Source organism: Nerophis ophidion, linkage group LG08 (assembly GCF_033978795.1).
Source record: "Nerophis ophidion isolate RoL-2023_Sa linkage group LG08, RoL_Noph_v1.0, whole genome shotgun sequence".
NCBI classification, from domain to species: Eukaryota; Metazoa; Chordata; class Actinopteri; order Syngnathiformes; family Syngnathidae; genus Nerophis; species Nerophis ophidion.
In genome coordinates this window covers 68,950,297-68,966,749 of record NC_084618.1, presented here as the reverse complement: position 1 = coordinate 68,966,749, position 16,453 = coordinate 68,950,297, and positions in this window count along the sequence as shown.

Genomic DNA, 16,453 nt, shown 5'->3' with positions numbered 1-16,453 from the left:
CCTGGTTTCAAAAGAGAAACTTGGAAGATTCCGGAAAAGAATAGTTTTATTTATTGACATTTATTATTTATATGTTGTTATTACCAGACAAACACTGGCATTTGTTATCTATATATTGTTATTTACAGATATATATTAACATTTATTATTTATATATTGTTATTTACAGATAAACATTCACGTTTATTATTTATATATTGTCATTTACAGACAAACTTTGACATTTATTATTTATACATTGTTGTTACCAGACAAAAACTGACATTTATTATCTATAGATTGTTTTTTTACAGATAAGCCTTGACATTTATTATTTATATATTGTGATGAGGTGGCGACTTGTCCAGGGCGTACCCTACCTTCCGCCCGAATGCAGCTGAGATAGGCTCCAGCACCCCCCGCGACCCCAAAAGAGACATGCGGTAGTAAAATGGATGGATGGATGGTCTTTACAGATAAATGTCACATGTATTATTTATATATTGTTATTTACGGATAAACATTGACATTTATTATATACAGTATATATATATATATATATATATATATATATATATATATATATATTGTTATTTACAGATAAACACTGACATTTATTATTTATATATTATTTTTTAAAGACAACCACTGGCATTTATTTTTTATGTATTGTTATTTACAGATAAACACTGACATTTATTATTGATATATTGTTATTTACAGACAAACACTGACATTCATTATTTATATATTGGTATTTACAGACAAACACTGACATTTACCATTTATACATTATTTTCAGATAAACCCTAACTTTTATTATTTATATATTATTTACAGATAAACACAGACATGTATATTTATATGTTGTCATTTACAAATAAACACTGACATGTATTATTTATATATTGTTATTTACAGACAAACTCTGACATGTATTATTTATATATGGTTATTTTCAGATAAACACATGTATTATTTATACATTATTTACAGACAAACACTTGCATATATTATTTATATATTGTTATTTACAGATAAACACTAACATGTATTATTTATATATTGTTATTTACAGACAAACACTGACATGTATTTATATATTGTTATTTTCAGATAAACACTTACATGTATTATTTATACATTGTTATTTACAGACAAATACATGTATTATTTATACATTGTTATTTACAGACAAATACTGGCATATATTATTTCTATATTATTTACAGATAAAGACTGACATTTATTATTTATATATTGTTATTTACAGACAAACACTGACATTTATTATTTATATATTATTTACAGACAAACACTGACATTTATTATTTATACATTGTTATTTACAGATATACACTGCTATTTATTATTTATATATTGTTATTTACAGATAAACACTGTTGTTTATTATTTAGTTACTGTTATTTACAGATAAACACTGACATTTATTATTTATTTATTGTTATTTACAGATAAACACTGACACATGTTATTTATATATTATTATTTTCAGATAATCACTGACATTTATCCACCCATCCATCCATTTTCTACATCTTGTCCCTTTTGGGTTCGCGGGGGGCGCTGGAGCCTATCTCAGCTACAATCGGGCGGAAGGCGGTGTACACCCTGGACAAGTCGCCACCTCATCGCAGAACTGACATTTATTATTTATATATTGTTATTTACAGATAAACCCTGACTTTTATTATTTATATATTATTTACAGATAAACACAGACATGTATTATTTATATTTTGTAATTTGCAAATAAACACCGACATGTATTATTAAATGTTTGAATGTTAACCATACTGGTTGCTTATCCAGACAAAACTCTCTAGTTTAGTATTTTAATGAACTTTTTACATTGATTAGCAACGCAACTTTTGTCCAAACACATTTCACGTGCAAACATTTCCTATCAGAGATTTCCCGAATCCATCAGTTTGCATTAAAGATTTCCCACCGGCTATGTTTCGGCGACACGGAGTTAATCATCTCCTTCCTAGACTCGAGTCTTCTAGCTACGTGGCTTGCAAGCGAACAGGTGTCAAGCCTGCACAGATGGCGGCATAATTAGCATTGATTCCGGCAGGCGTGGTGTGCGTGGGCCGGGGTCTTGATGGCCGTGACGACCAACTAACCTCCCCACCTCTTGATGGGCTACCGCTGGGACTGATCCAAGCTCATTTTAGCCGCTAAAAGACTCCCCGGTAGCACACAGGCAGGGTTAAGCCACGCTGCAGGTACGAGCAGACAGGAAGTACAACAGACTGACGGGATCGACTAATCCTTTTCTATAGCCTCCAATGAGTTGTGTCTGTTTTATGAAATCGTCCGCCTAAAACCAGTAGATTTCTGACATTGTATCTGTCCGTCAAACCATCAAATAGTGCACTGATCAAACCACTCATCCACCTATCCGTCAATAGATTATCAATGAATCTCACACTTTGGCTATTCATCCATTAATCTATCAATACATAACCTGTCTTTTTGATGTCGGCTTTTCCTATGCTTAGGCCCTTTTCCACCAAAAGTTGGTTCCTAGAACCTTGGAGGCCTACTGAAACCCACTACTACCGACCACGCAGTCTGATATATATATATATATTTTTTTTTTTATATAGCGCTTTTCTCTAGTGACTCAAAGCGCTTTACATAGTGAAACCCAATATCTAAGTTACATTTAAACCAGTGTGGGTGGTGGCACTGGGAGCAGGTGGGTAAAGTGTCTTGCCCAAGGACACAACGGCAGTGACTAGATTGGCGGAAGTGGGAATCGAACCTGCAACCCCCAAGTTTCTGGCACGGCCACTCTACCAACCGAGCTATACCGCCCCATATGATTGATAGAGCAATACGGTCTCACTGCACATCAGCCAGCAGTTAGTACAGTACAGTACACATACAATGGTTTATATAGGGCACAGAGTGGGTGGGTACAGGCAGGTGTAGGGGCGTGGTGATTGGCTCATGTGTTACCTAGGAGGTGTTTCCGTCTGTGGCGGCATGTTGAAAATGATTTCACTGCACTTGTTGAGGGATGACAGGTCTGGATGATATATAATAAACAATTTCTCTTTTAAGCATAGGTTGCATCTTTTATTACCACTGTTGTAAGGTGTGCTGGATGCAAGAATTTGCCGTGTTATTGAATATTCAACATTAGTTTATATATCAATGATGAAATATTAACATTGCAACACATGCCAATACGGCCCGTTTAGTTTAATAAATTACAATATTAAATTTCCCGCGGAGTTTCTTGTTGAAAACGTCGCGGAATGATGACGCGTGCTTGGGACGTTATTGGTTGAGCGGACATTTTTAGCCCAGCACCACTCACGGCTAAAAGTCGTCTCTTTTCATCGCATAATTACACAGTATTTTGGACATCTGTGTTGCTGAATCTTTTGCAATTTATTCAATTAATAATGGAGACGTCAAAGAAGAATGCTGTTGGTGGAAAGCGGTGGATTGCAGTTGCCTTTAGCAACAAAACACAGCCGGTGTTTCTTTGTTTGTTGTGAAGCTTTAACACAGAGCGGTCAAGCGAACATGTTTCTCTACGTCAACCAGCATGTTTTTGGATGGGAAAATTGTGATATTAAGTCAGCTCTTACCGGAGACATCGGTGGATTACTGGACCTCCTCCTGCAGCAGCTGTCAAATAGGGCAGCTGTGAGCTTGGCTCCTCCATGGCTTCCATCAGAGACACTGGCGTTCACCGCAGCCATCCGACTTTGAGGTATGACTTTACAATCTCATTAAAACAATAAGCAGATAAGGGATCTTCCAGAATTATCCTAGTAAATGTGTCTAATTACATCTGAATCGCTCACACTGCCGTCGCCTGGAACCATCGCTTTTTGTTTTTTTTGTTTTTTGTGCTTCACTCTAACTTTCCTTATCCACAAATCTTTCATCCTCGCTCAAATGAATGGGGAAATCGTCGCTTTCTCGGTCCGAATAGCTCTTGCTGCTTGAGGCTATGATTATAAACAATGTGAGGATGTGAGGAGCCCTCACACCGGTGACGTCATCGTCTGCTACTTTCAGTAAAGGCAAGGCTTTTTTATTAGCGACCAAAAGTTGCGAAAATTGCCTTTAAATAGACTCCCTTTTTAGATCAGTTGATCTGCCGTTTCTTTTCTTTTCTGCACTTCACCCGGTGGCCATGGATGAAGTGCAGGCTGTCCAGAGTTGGGACTCGGGCGTGGAGCGCTCGCCCTTACATCGGTTGGGGACATCTCTGCGCTGGTGATCTGTCTCCGCTCCGCATGGGATTCCTCTGGCCCCACTATGGACTGGACTCTCACTGTTTTGTTAGATCCACTATGGACTGGACTCTCACTGTTTTGTTAGATCCACTATGGACTGGACTCTCACTGTTTTGTTAGATCCACTATGGACTGGACTCTCACTGTTTTGTTAGATCCACTATGGACTGGACTCTCACTGTTTTTTTAGATCCACTATGGACTGGACTCTCACTGTTTTGTTAGATCCACTATGGACTGGACTCTCACTGTTTTGTTAGATCCACTATGGACTGGACTCTCACTGTTTTTTTAGATCCACTATGGACTGGACTCTCACTGTTTTGTTAGATCCACTATGGACTGGACTCTCACTGTTTTGTTAGATCCACTATGGACTGGACTCTCACTGTTTTGTTAGATCCACTATGGACTGGACTCTCACTGTTTTTTTAGATCCACTATGGACTGGACTCTCACTGTTTTGTTAGATCCACTATGGACTGGACTCTCACTGTTTTGTTAGATCCACTATGGACTGGACTCTCACAGTTTCGTTAGATCCATTATGGACTGGACTTTCACAATATTATGTTAGATCCATTATGGACTGGACTCTCACGCTTACGTTAGATCCACTATGGACTGGACTTTCACAATATAATGTTAGATCCATTATGGACAGGACTCTCACGCTTACGTTAGATCCACTATGGACTGGACTTTCACACTATTACGCTAGGTCCATTATGGACTGGACTCTCACAGTTTCGTTAGATCCATTATGGACTGGACTTTCACGCTTACGTTAGATCCACTATGGACTGGACTTTCACAATATTATGTTGGATCCACTATGGATTGGACTTTTGCAATATTGTGCTAGGTCCACTATTAACTGGACATTCACAATATTATGCAAGATCCACTATGGACTGGACTCTCACTATTATGTTAGATCCACTATGAACTGGACTTTCACAATAATATGCTAGATCCACTATGGACTGGACTCTCACTATTACGTTAGGTCCACTATGGACTGGACTTTAACAAAATTATGCCAGATCCACTATGGACTGGACTTTCACAATATTAAGCTAGACCCACTCGACGTCCATTGCGCCGGTCTCCTCTATAGGGGGGTCACCCACATCTGAGGTCCTCTCCAAGGTTTCTCATTGTCATCCCACTGGATTGCGTTTTTCTTTGCCCTGACGTGGGCTCTGCACCGAGGATGCCGTCTTGGCTCGTGCAGCCCTTTGAGACACTCGTGATTTAGGGCTATATCAACTGTTTTTCGCAATGAGGGAATTGTGCATGAGTTTTGACACCCGATGAAGGGACTGGAATTGAACGCGAGACAAAGGCGGCGTGCCCTGAACGAGACGAGCCATCAAATGACGATGACTTCCCTTTTTAAGATTGAAGTCTCCCGCTCGCCGACAAACGGCTAAGCAGTACCTTGAGTCAATGCCCCCCCCCCCCCCAACCCCCCCTCCTCGCCGCCCTCCTTTCCACTGGCAATTTTTACATTTTATCATTGAAGTCAATGAGGCAATCTGCAATTGAGAGCGGGATGAGTGTATTCAGAACGCGGTCACACAGCCAATCTCCTACTAAAGAGCAGCGATAATGTAATAATGTGGCGGGCTGTAATGGTGCTGAACAACTCCCATCCCCCCGACACCACCTGATCATTGCTTTAACGGAATAATACATTACGCCTGGAAAACGGCCGTAAACCTCCAACTTTTTATCTGCGAGGACGTGCACTCCTCGGGTAACGTCCCTGTCGCCGGCGCCATAAAAGGCAGCGCCATCAGGATGGGACGGAAAAAAAGAGATTGAAGCCCCCCTCCGTCCACGCTTCTTATTTTCCAGCCTGGAGGTTGTTTGGATTTTATTTTTTATTTTTTTTCCGCGAGAAGCCGAGCTCTCCCCGCTCGCCGTATGACTGTCAAGTAGCTTTGATTGAGCGTTACCGCGCGGTGGCTTGGCGGCCTCGTCGATGCCTCCTTCCTTGACAAACGACACTGAGCTTGTCCGCCAATAACGACCCACCTAAATGCGCTTAAATGGCGCACCGACGTTCAAAATGACTTACATACAGCGGGGGCGAAAAAGTATTTAGTCAGCCACCGATCGTGCAAGTTCTCCCACTTCAAAGGATGACAGAGGTGTGTCATTTTCATCATAGGTACACTTCAACTGGGAGAGACAGAATGTGGAAAAAAATCCAGGAATTTTAAAGAATTTATTTGTAAATTATGGTGGAAAGTAAGTATTTGGTCAACCATTCAAAGCTCTCACTGATGGAGGTTTTGGCTCAAAATCTCAGGATACATGGCCCCATTCATTCTTTCCTTAACACGGATCAATCGTCCTGTCCCCTTAGCAGAAAAACAGCCCCAAAGCATGATGTTTCCACCCCCATGCTTCACAGTAGGTATGGCAAACTCTACACAAGGCCAAAGCCTTCACCCACACAGAAGGCCTCATGTCCCAAATATGAGTTTGACTCCCATTCCCCCCAGAGGACACACATGGAATTACAGACACAAAATCCCAACAGCTGAAGACCATCACTAATCAGGAAGGCTCTCACCTGAAGCAATCAAAATCCACTCCTTTTAAGTCTGCAGCTCCAGCTCAAACTTCAGGTCAACAAACACTGCTTGAGGACAAATCAATCAATCAATGTTTACTTATATAGCCCTAAATCACTAGTGTCTCAAAGGGCTGCACAAACCACCACGACATCCTCGGTAGGCCCACATAAGGGCAAGGAAAACTCACACCCAGTGGGACATCGGTGACAATGATGACTATGAGAACCTTGGAGAGGAGGAAAGCAATGGATGTCTAACATGATACTGTGAAAGATCAATCCATAATGGATCCAACACGGTCGCGAGAGTCCAGTCCAAAGCGGATCCAACACAGCAGCGAGAGTCCCGTTCACAGCGGAGCCAGCAGGAAACCATCCCAAGCGGAGGCGGATCAGCAGCGCAGAGATGTCCCCAGCCGATACACAGGCAAGCAGTACATGGCCACCGGATCGGAATGGACCCCCTCCACAAGGGAGAGTGGGACATAGAAGAAAAAGAAAAGAAACGGCAGATCAACTGGTCTAAAAAGGGAGTCTATTTAAAGGCTAGAGTATACAGATGAGTTTTAAGGTGAGACTTAAATGCTTCTACTGAGGTGGCATCTCGAACTTTTACCGGGAGGGCATTCCAGAGTACTGGAGCCCGAACGGAAAACGCTCTATAGCCCGCAGACTTTTTTTGGGCTTTGGGAATCACTAATAAGCCGGAGTCCTTTGAAGGCAGATTTCTTGCCGGGACATATGGTACAATACAATCGGCAAGATAGGATGGAGCTAGACCGTGTAGTATTTTATACGTAAGTAGTAAAACCTTAAAGTCACATCTTAACTTTTTTTGGGCTTTGGTAATCACTAATAAGCCGGAGTCCACAGAAGTGACAACAGTTTACAGAGACCAGGGTGGCTGACGGTGAGATGACTTTATATTATTTTGATGTTTGGATTTGATATGTTGGATTTATTTTAATTGCCAAGTGGTGGGTTGTTAAATGTTTAAATGTCAAATCCAAGCTGTGAAGGGTCACTATGTGTACTTTTGGAAACACGTTTACTTTAAAAATGGTTCATTGTAATTTGTTTATATTTGTCCCTAATTGCTTTTGTACTTGTCCACCTTTTTCAAAGGATTTTCACCTTTCAGTTATTCAATGAAAAAAAAGAGACAATCAAGTCCAAAGTAAAAGGAGAAACAAAGATTTGTCTCATCATTGGATTGAAACAAGGAGTGAAGTCCCGGTGAAACCCCTGGTCAAGATATCAAAATCCTTTTCAGGTTAGGGGAGAAAACAAACAAACAAACAAACAAACATAACTTGACAGTAGGTATGGTGTTCTTGGGATGCAACTCAGTCTTCTTCCTCCAAACACGACGAGTTGAGTTCATACCAAAAAAGTTCTATTTTGGTTTCATCTGACCACATGACATTCTCCCAATCCTCTGCTGTATCATCCATGTATCCATTTTGGTATAAACTCAACTCGTCATGTTTGGAGGAAGAAGAATACTGAGTTGCATCCCAAGAACACCATACCTACTGTGAAGCATGGGGGTGGAAACATCATGCTTTGGGGCTGTTTTTCTGGACGATTGATCCGTGTTAAGGAAAGAATGAATGGGGCCATGTATCGTGAGATTTTGAGCCAAAACCTCCTTCCATCAGTGAGAGCTTTGAATGGTTGACCAAATACTTATTTTCCACCATAATTTACAAATAAATTATTTAAAATTCCTGGATTTTTTTCCACATTCTGTCTCTCATAGTTGAAGTGTACCTATGATGAAAATTACACCTCTGTCATCATTTTAAAGGGGAACATTATCACCGGACCTATGTAAGCGTCAATATATACCTTGATGGTGCGGAAAAAAGACCGTATAATTTTTTAACCGATTTCCGAACTCTAAATGGGTGAATTTTGCCGAATTAAACACCTTTCTGTTTATTTGCTCTTGGTAGTCAATCGGCCATTTTGTCTAACACATAATAAACATCGAGTCAAATCAGCTCTGTTATTTTCCATTTTTTCGACTGTTTTCCGTACCTTGGAGACATCATGCCTCGTCGGTGTGTTGTCGGAGGGTGTAACAACACGATTAGGGACGGGTTCTTACGTAAAATGTGCATTGATTAGCACAGCATGCTAATCAATGCTAACATGCTATTTACCGGCGATGCGAAGGCAGACATGGCACAGAGATGTATGGATAACCTGCAGATGCTTTTCCAACGATAAAGACAACAAAATCACAAAGGTGAGTTTTGTTGATGTTATGTGCTAATCAGACATATTTGGTCGCGGCATGACCGCCAGCTAATTGATACTAACATGCTATTTAGGCTAGCTGTATGTACATTTGTAGATATATTTGCATCCAGCGTTTCCCTCCACCCACATTTAATGCCAAACAAACACATACCAATCGACAGATTTAAGTTGATCCAGTGTCACAAGATGCGAAAGTCCCGAACGTTTGGTCTGCACATTTTACCGGCGACGCTAAGGCAGACATGGCACAGAGATGCATGGATAACCTGCAGATGCTTTTCCAACGATAAAGACAACGAAATCACAAAGGTGAGTTTTGATGATGTTATGTGCTAATCAGACATATTTGGTCGCGGCATGACCGCCAGCTAATCGATACTAACATGCTATTTAGGCTAGCTGTATGTACATTTGTAGATATATTTGCATCCAGCGTTTCCCTCCACCCACATTTAATGCCAAACAAACACTTACCAATCGACGGATTTAAGTTGATCCAGTGTCACAAGATGCGAAAGTCCCGAACGTTTGGTCTGCACATTTTACCGGCGACGCTAAGGCAGACATGGCACAGAGATGCATGGATAACCTGCAGATGCTTTTCCAACGATAAAGACAACGAAATCACAAAGGTGAGTTTTGTTGATGTTATGTGCTAATCAGACATATTTGGTCGCGGCATGACTGCCAGCTAATCGATGCTAACATGCTATATAGGCTAGCTGTATGTACATTTGTTGATATATTTGCATCCAGCGTTTCCCTCCACCCACATTTAATGCCAAACAAACACTTACCAATCGACGGATTTAAGTTGATCCAGTGTCACAACATACGAAGGTCCGGAACGTTTGGTCCGCAGATTTTACCGGCGATGCTAAGAAAGACATGGCCGAATAGCGTCAATTGCTATTCGCTCAAAAGCTTCAGTTTGTTCTTCAATTTCGTTTTCGCTATCTGCCTCCATACTCCAACCGTCCGTTTCAATACATGCAAAATCCGAGCTAATGTCGCTATATCTTCCGCCTGGGTAGCATGTATATCACTGGATGACGTCACAGGAAAATGGACGGTGGCTTCACATATAGCGAAAATCAGGCACTTTAAAGCCTTTTTTCGGGATATTGCGTGATCGGTAAAATTTGGATAAAAAACGTCGGAAAATAAAATAAGCAACTGGGGACTGATTTTTATTGGTTTTAACCCTTCTGAAATTGTGATAATGTTCCCCTTTAAGTGGGAGAACTTGCACAATCTGTGGCTGACTAAATACTTTTTTGCCCCCCAGTGTAATTAAAGGAAGCCCCCCCCGCCCCCCCCCCCCCCCACCCCCGCTGCCGTAAGAAGGTACCAGAGGTGACGGCTAAGGACACGGGATATATATGACAGCGCAAACAAAAGCTTAACGATAATTGAGAAAAGAGAGAGGCGCACAAGGGGTGACATCCGCCATTAACCTTATATCGCGCCATTTTGTAAATCAATGTCACTCACATTTAATAACAAGAGTAATCAGAGAAATTATGCAAATTTAATTTGATGCCTCTCGCATTATGCAAATCCGCCGGGGCCAAATATAATGAGCGCCGACACCTGACCAGCTTCCCCGGGAGGGCGAGGCGCCGCACGTGTTGCCGCGATGAAGACATTCGTCAGAAAAATTGTCCGTAAATTGTCAGAAAAAAAACTTTCCGTTCTCCGAGTTCCCAATGAACAGATGAGAGGTTGTCTTTGTTGCGCCACAGGTGTGGAACATTCCATTGTGAATGATGGGAGGTGAAAGGAAGGTGGGGGGGTTATCTATTGTGATCCAAGACTTGCCCAAGCTGAATCTAGGACCAGCCCAAGCCCGAGGCATCTTGCTAGATCCACTATGGACTGGACTCTCACAATATTATGTTAGATCCACTATGGACTGAACTTTTGCAATATTATGTTAGGTTCACTATGGACTGGACTCTCACACTATTATGCTAGATCCATTATGGACTGGACTCTCACTATAATGTTTGATCCACTATTGACTGGACATTCACAATATTATGCTAGATCCACTATGGACTGGACTTTCACAATATTATGCTAAATCTATTATGGACTGGACTATCACTATTACGTTAGATCCACTATGGACTGGACTCTCACTATTATGTTAGATCCACTATGGACTGGACTCTCACTATTATGTTAGATCCACTATGGACTGGACTCTCACACTATTATGTTAGATCCACTATGGACTGGACTCTCACACTATTATGTTAGATCCACTATGGACTGGACTCTCACTATTATGTTAGATCCACTATGGACTGGACTCTCACTATGATGTTAGATCCACTATGGACTGGACTATCACTATTACGTTAGATCCACTATGGACTGGACTCTCACTATTACGTTAGATCCACTATGGACTGGACTTTAACAATATTATCTTAGGTCCACTTTATTATAATTATTATTATTTGTTAATTTCCTTCAATTTCTGTCACGTTTAAATTTTTCTTGGGGATTTTTTCTCCTATTTACAGGAAAATTTCCCTTATTTTCTAGAAAATTTAGCTTTTTTATAAGACCCACTACCACCCACTTATTTTCCAGGAAATGTATTTAAACTTTGGGGAAATTTCCTTCATTTTCCAGGAATTACCTCTTTTTAATTTTTTTTTTTCTGGGAATTTGCCCCTTTATTCGAGGATTTTTCACAAATTTTCCATGAAATGTATTTAAATTTTTTGGAAATTAAATAATTTCCCCATTATTTTACTTTTTTTTTCCAGGGAAATATCCTTTTTTTCTGGATTTTTTTCCCTTTTAGGGAATGTTTCCCTATTTGCAGGAAAATGTATTTTATATTCCAGAAAATGTCTTTATGTTTCGGAAAATGTTCTTTTACTTTGGGGGAAGTTTCCTTTATTTTCTGTTTTTTTTTTTTTCATCATTTACTAGGAAATGTCACTTGATTTCCGGGGAAAGTTGCTTATTTTTCACCAAATTTATCTTTTTCCAATGAAATATCCCTATTTTCTGGAAACTCCAATGGCGCCACTTCGACCTTGCAGACTCCGCTCTCGACTCGACGAAACACTATAATGTATTTCACACGGCGCCGGCTAATTGCCATTTAATGGAATGATGCATCAAGCGGGTTCTGCATGAGCCTTACCGCCGCAGAAAAGAATCAAGAACCAGGAATTTCCCTCTATTTTTCTGTAAATGTTTCTTTATTTTCTTGGAAATTTCCCATTTTTTCTGGCAATTTGCCCCTATTTTCTACGTGGTTTCACTCATTTTCCATGAAATGTAATTTAATTTTCGAAATTAAATCAATTCCCTTTATTTTCAGGGTAATTTCTCTTTTTTATGGAATCTTTTTAAATTATTATTAGAATATATATTTTTTAATTTCCTTCAATTTCTCTCAAGTATAAATTTTAGGGATTTTTTCTCCTTTTTTCAGGAAAATTTCCCTTATTGTCTAGAAAACTTGGTTTTTTTATAGGACCCACTACCACCCACTTTTTTCCCCTGATCATTTATTAAAACTTTGGGGAAATTTCCTTCATTTTCCGGGAATTACCTCTTTTTAATATATTTTTTCTGGGAATTTGCCCCTATTTTCTAGGGAGTTTCACTCATTTTCCATGAAATGTAATTTAATTTTAGAAATTAAATTAATTACCTTTATTTTCCCTTATTTCAGGGTGATTTCCATTTTTTCTGGAATTTAATTTTTTTAATTATAATTAGTATTATTTTTTAATTTCCTTCAATTTCTGTCACGTTTTAATTTTTCTTTGACATTTTTTCTCTTATTTTCAGGAAAATGTCCCTTATTTTCTAGAAAATGTTGCTTTTTTATAGGACCCACTACCACCCACTTATTTTCCAGGAAATTTATTTAAACTTTGGGGAAATTTCCTTCATTTTCCAGGAATTACCTCTTTTTAATATTTTTTTTCTGGGAATTTGCCCCTATTTTCTAGGAGTTTCACTCATTTTCCATGAAATGTAATTTAATTTTTGAAATTAAATTAATTCCCTTTATTTTCCCTTATTTCAGGGTAATTTCCATTTTTTCTGGAATTTAATTTTTTTTTATTATAATTAGTATTATTTTTTAATTTCCTTCCATTTCTGTCACGTTTTAATTTTTCTTTGACATTTTTTCTCTTATTTTCAGGAAAATGTCCCTTATTGTCTAGAAAACTTGGCTTTTTTATAGGACCCACTACCACCCCACTTTTTTCCCCTGATAATTTATTAAAACTTTGGGGAAATTTCCTTCATTTTCCGGGAATTACCTCTTTTTAATATATTTTTTTCTGGGAATTTGCCCCTATTTTCTAGGGAGTTTCACTCATTTTCCATGAAATGTAATTTAATTTTAGAAATTAAATTAATTCCCTTTATTTTCCCTTATTTCAGGGTAATTTCCCCTTTTTTCTGGAATTAAAAAAAAATATTATTATAATTAGTATTATTTTTTAATTTCCTTCAATTTCTGTCACGTTTAAATTTTTCTTTGACATTTTTTCTCTTATTTTCAGGAAAATGTCCCTTATTTTCTAGAAAATGTTGCTTTTATATAAGACCAATCAGCACCCACTTATTTTCCAAGAAATTTATTTAAATTTGGGGAAAATTTCCTTCATTTTCCAGGAATTACCTCTTTTTAATATCTTTTTTTCTGGGATGTTGCCCCCTATTTTCTAGGGAGTTTCACTCATTTTCCATGAAATGTAATTTAATTTTTTTTAAATTAAATTAATTCCCTTTATTTTCCCTTATTTCAGGGTAATTTCCCTTTTTTCTGGAATTTAAAAAAAATATTATTATAATTAGTATTATTTTTTAATTTCCTTCAATTTCTGTCACGTTTAAATTTTTCTTTGACATTTTTTCTCTTATTTTCTAGAAAATGTTGCTTTTTTATAAGACCAACCAGCACCCACTTATTTTCCAAGAAATTTATTTAAATTTGGGGAAAATTTCCTTCATTTTCCAGGAATGACCTCTTTTTAATATCTTTTTTTCTGGGAATTTGCCCCTATTTTTGAGGATTTTTCACAAATTTTCCATGAAATGTATTTTAATTATTGAAATTAAATAATTCCCCCATTATTTTAATTTTTTTTCAGGGAAATATCCTTTTTTTTCTGGATTTTTTTCCCTTTTAGCGAATGTTCCCCTATTTGCTGGAAAATGTATTTTATATTCTAGAGATTGTCTTTATGTTTCTGAAAACTTTGGGGGAAGTTTCCTTTATTTTCTGTTTTTTTTTTTCATCATTTTCTGGGAAATGTCACTTGATTTCCGGGGAAAGTTGCTTATTTTTCACCAAATTTCTCTTTTTTCAATGAAATATCCCTCCAAATGGCGCCACTTCGACCTTGCACGACGAAACGCTATAACGTATTTCACACGGCGCCGGCTAATTGCCATTTAATGGAATGATGCATCAGCCGGCCATCAAGCGGGTTCTGCATGAGCCTTACCGCCGCAGAAAAGAATCAAGAACATTACAATCCCGCTTATTAGTCGCGTGCGCCGGGTTACGGCGGAAATGAACGGCGCTAATGTTATTTTGCACGACGCGCCACAAAAAGGCATTAATCCAGGATAATCACCTTGGAAGGAAGCAAATAAAGATAAACTAATGGCGGGCTTGATCATCAATCCCCCCCCAACCTAGATGGCCTACATTTTTCTGCAGGAAGCGTCCAGTTGCTCCGCTTGTGCCCGGGAACGCCTTTTTAAGATGATATTATCCTGGCCTTGACTGGCAAAGTGCTGGGAGAAATCATTAAAGCAAATTAGACTATTAACATCCTAAAGAGCATTTATCTTGTGGATCAATATGCTCTCATCTTCTTTTAGAGGACCCTTCGGTGTCCTAAAGCCATTATGAGACGGATTACGGGAACGGTCAATTCATTACATGCAGATAGCGGAATAATTATTGACGCTGGAGGTGGCGCTAATGGCCTCAGGTGGAACTTTGGAGGGACTATAAAAACTAAAAAAAAGATGGCAGATTTAGTCGCATCTCGGGAGGAAGCCGTTCTTCAAGGAGTTGCTGCAGTAGCTGAAGCACAACTTCGCCATATGACTTCCTTTTCCCGCTTTGCTGCCCGCCGTCACACCGCCGCTCCAATTTAGCACGCAAGATGTTCCCACACTTTGGAAACGCCGTCGCCGCTCGTGACGTCCGCGCCCGTCAGCTGCTTGCCTTCTCAGTGCACACGACAAAAGATAGCGGACACAAAAAAACCAGCGGGCGCCGCTGACATGATGTTGATTTGATGAACACCACGGCGCACCATTATCCACCCCCCCCCCATCCCGTCCAGAGTGTTGACTTTTGTTCAAAGCCCATAAATCTCCTCTCCTTACGTCTTGCCAATAAATGACTCCACCCCCCCGGCCCCCCGCATCCCCGTCCGTGTCAGTTGTTATGCTAAAAAGTGTAACCTCAAAGTGACCGCCGGTGGGAATAATAAGCCCACGGCCCCCAAAAGAAGGCCTTCTGTTCCCCATATGGCTCCATTGTCTTGGTGATGTCCTACAATGACAGGACCCACCCGCGGCCCCTTCGGAGCCTGCCTGGAACATTCCAGTTTGGGGTTGTCATGTGCACGTGGCGCAACCATTTTACCCCTCAATTAAAACACTTAAATATGTTTCCTGAAATGTCCCTTGTTTCGAATTTTATAAAATAAAAAAAATCTCCAGGAATTTCCCTCTATTTTCCGTAAATTGTTCCTTATTTTAGGGAAATTTCCCATCTTTTTCTGGGAATTTGCCCCTATTCTGTTGGGAGTTTCACTCACTTTCCATGAAATTTAATTTTCAAAATGTAATTATTCCCCTGTATTTTTCCCTTATTTTCAGGGTAATTTCAATTTTTTTCTGGAATTTTTCAAAATGTGTATTATTTATTTATTTATTTTTTTATTTCCTTCAATTTCTGTCAATTTTACATTATTCTTAGGGATTTTTTTCCTCCTATTTTCAGTAAAAAATTTCCTCATTTTTAAAAAAAAATGGCTTTTCTACGAGAACCACCACTACCCACTTATTTTCTAGGAAATATTTTTACATTTTGGGAACATTTCCTTAATTTTCCAGGAATTACCCCCTTTTTAAAGATAAAAAAAATCTGGGAATTTGCCCCTATTTTCAAGGATTTTTCATACATTTTTCATCAATCAATCAATCAATCAATGTTTACTTATATAGCTCTAAATCACTAGTGTCTCAAAGGGCTGCACAAACCACTACGACATCCTGAAATGTATTAAAATTTTTGGAAATTCAATAA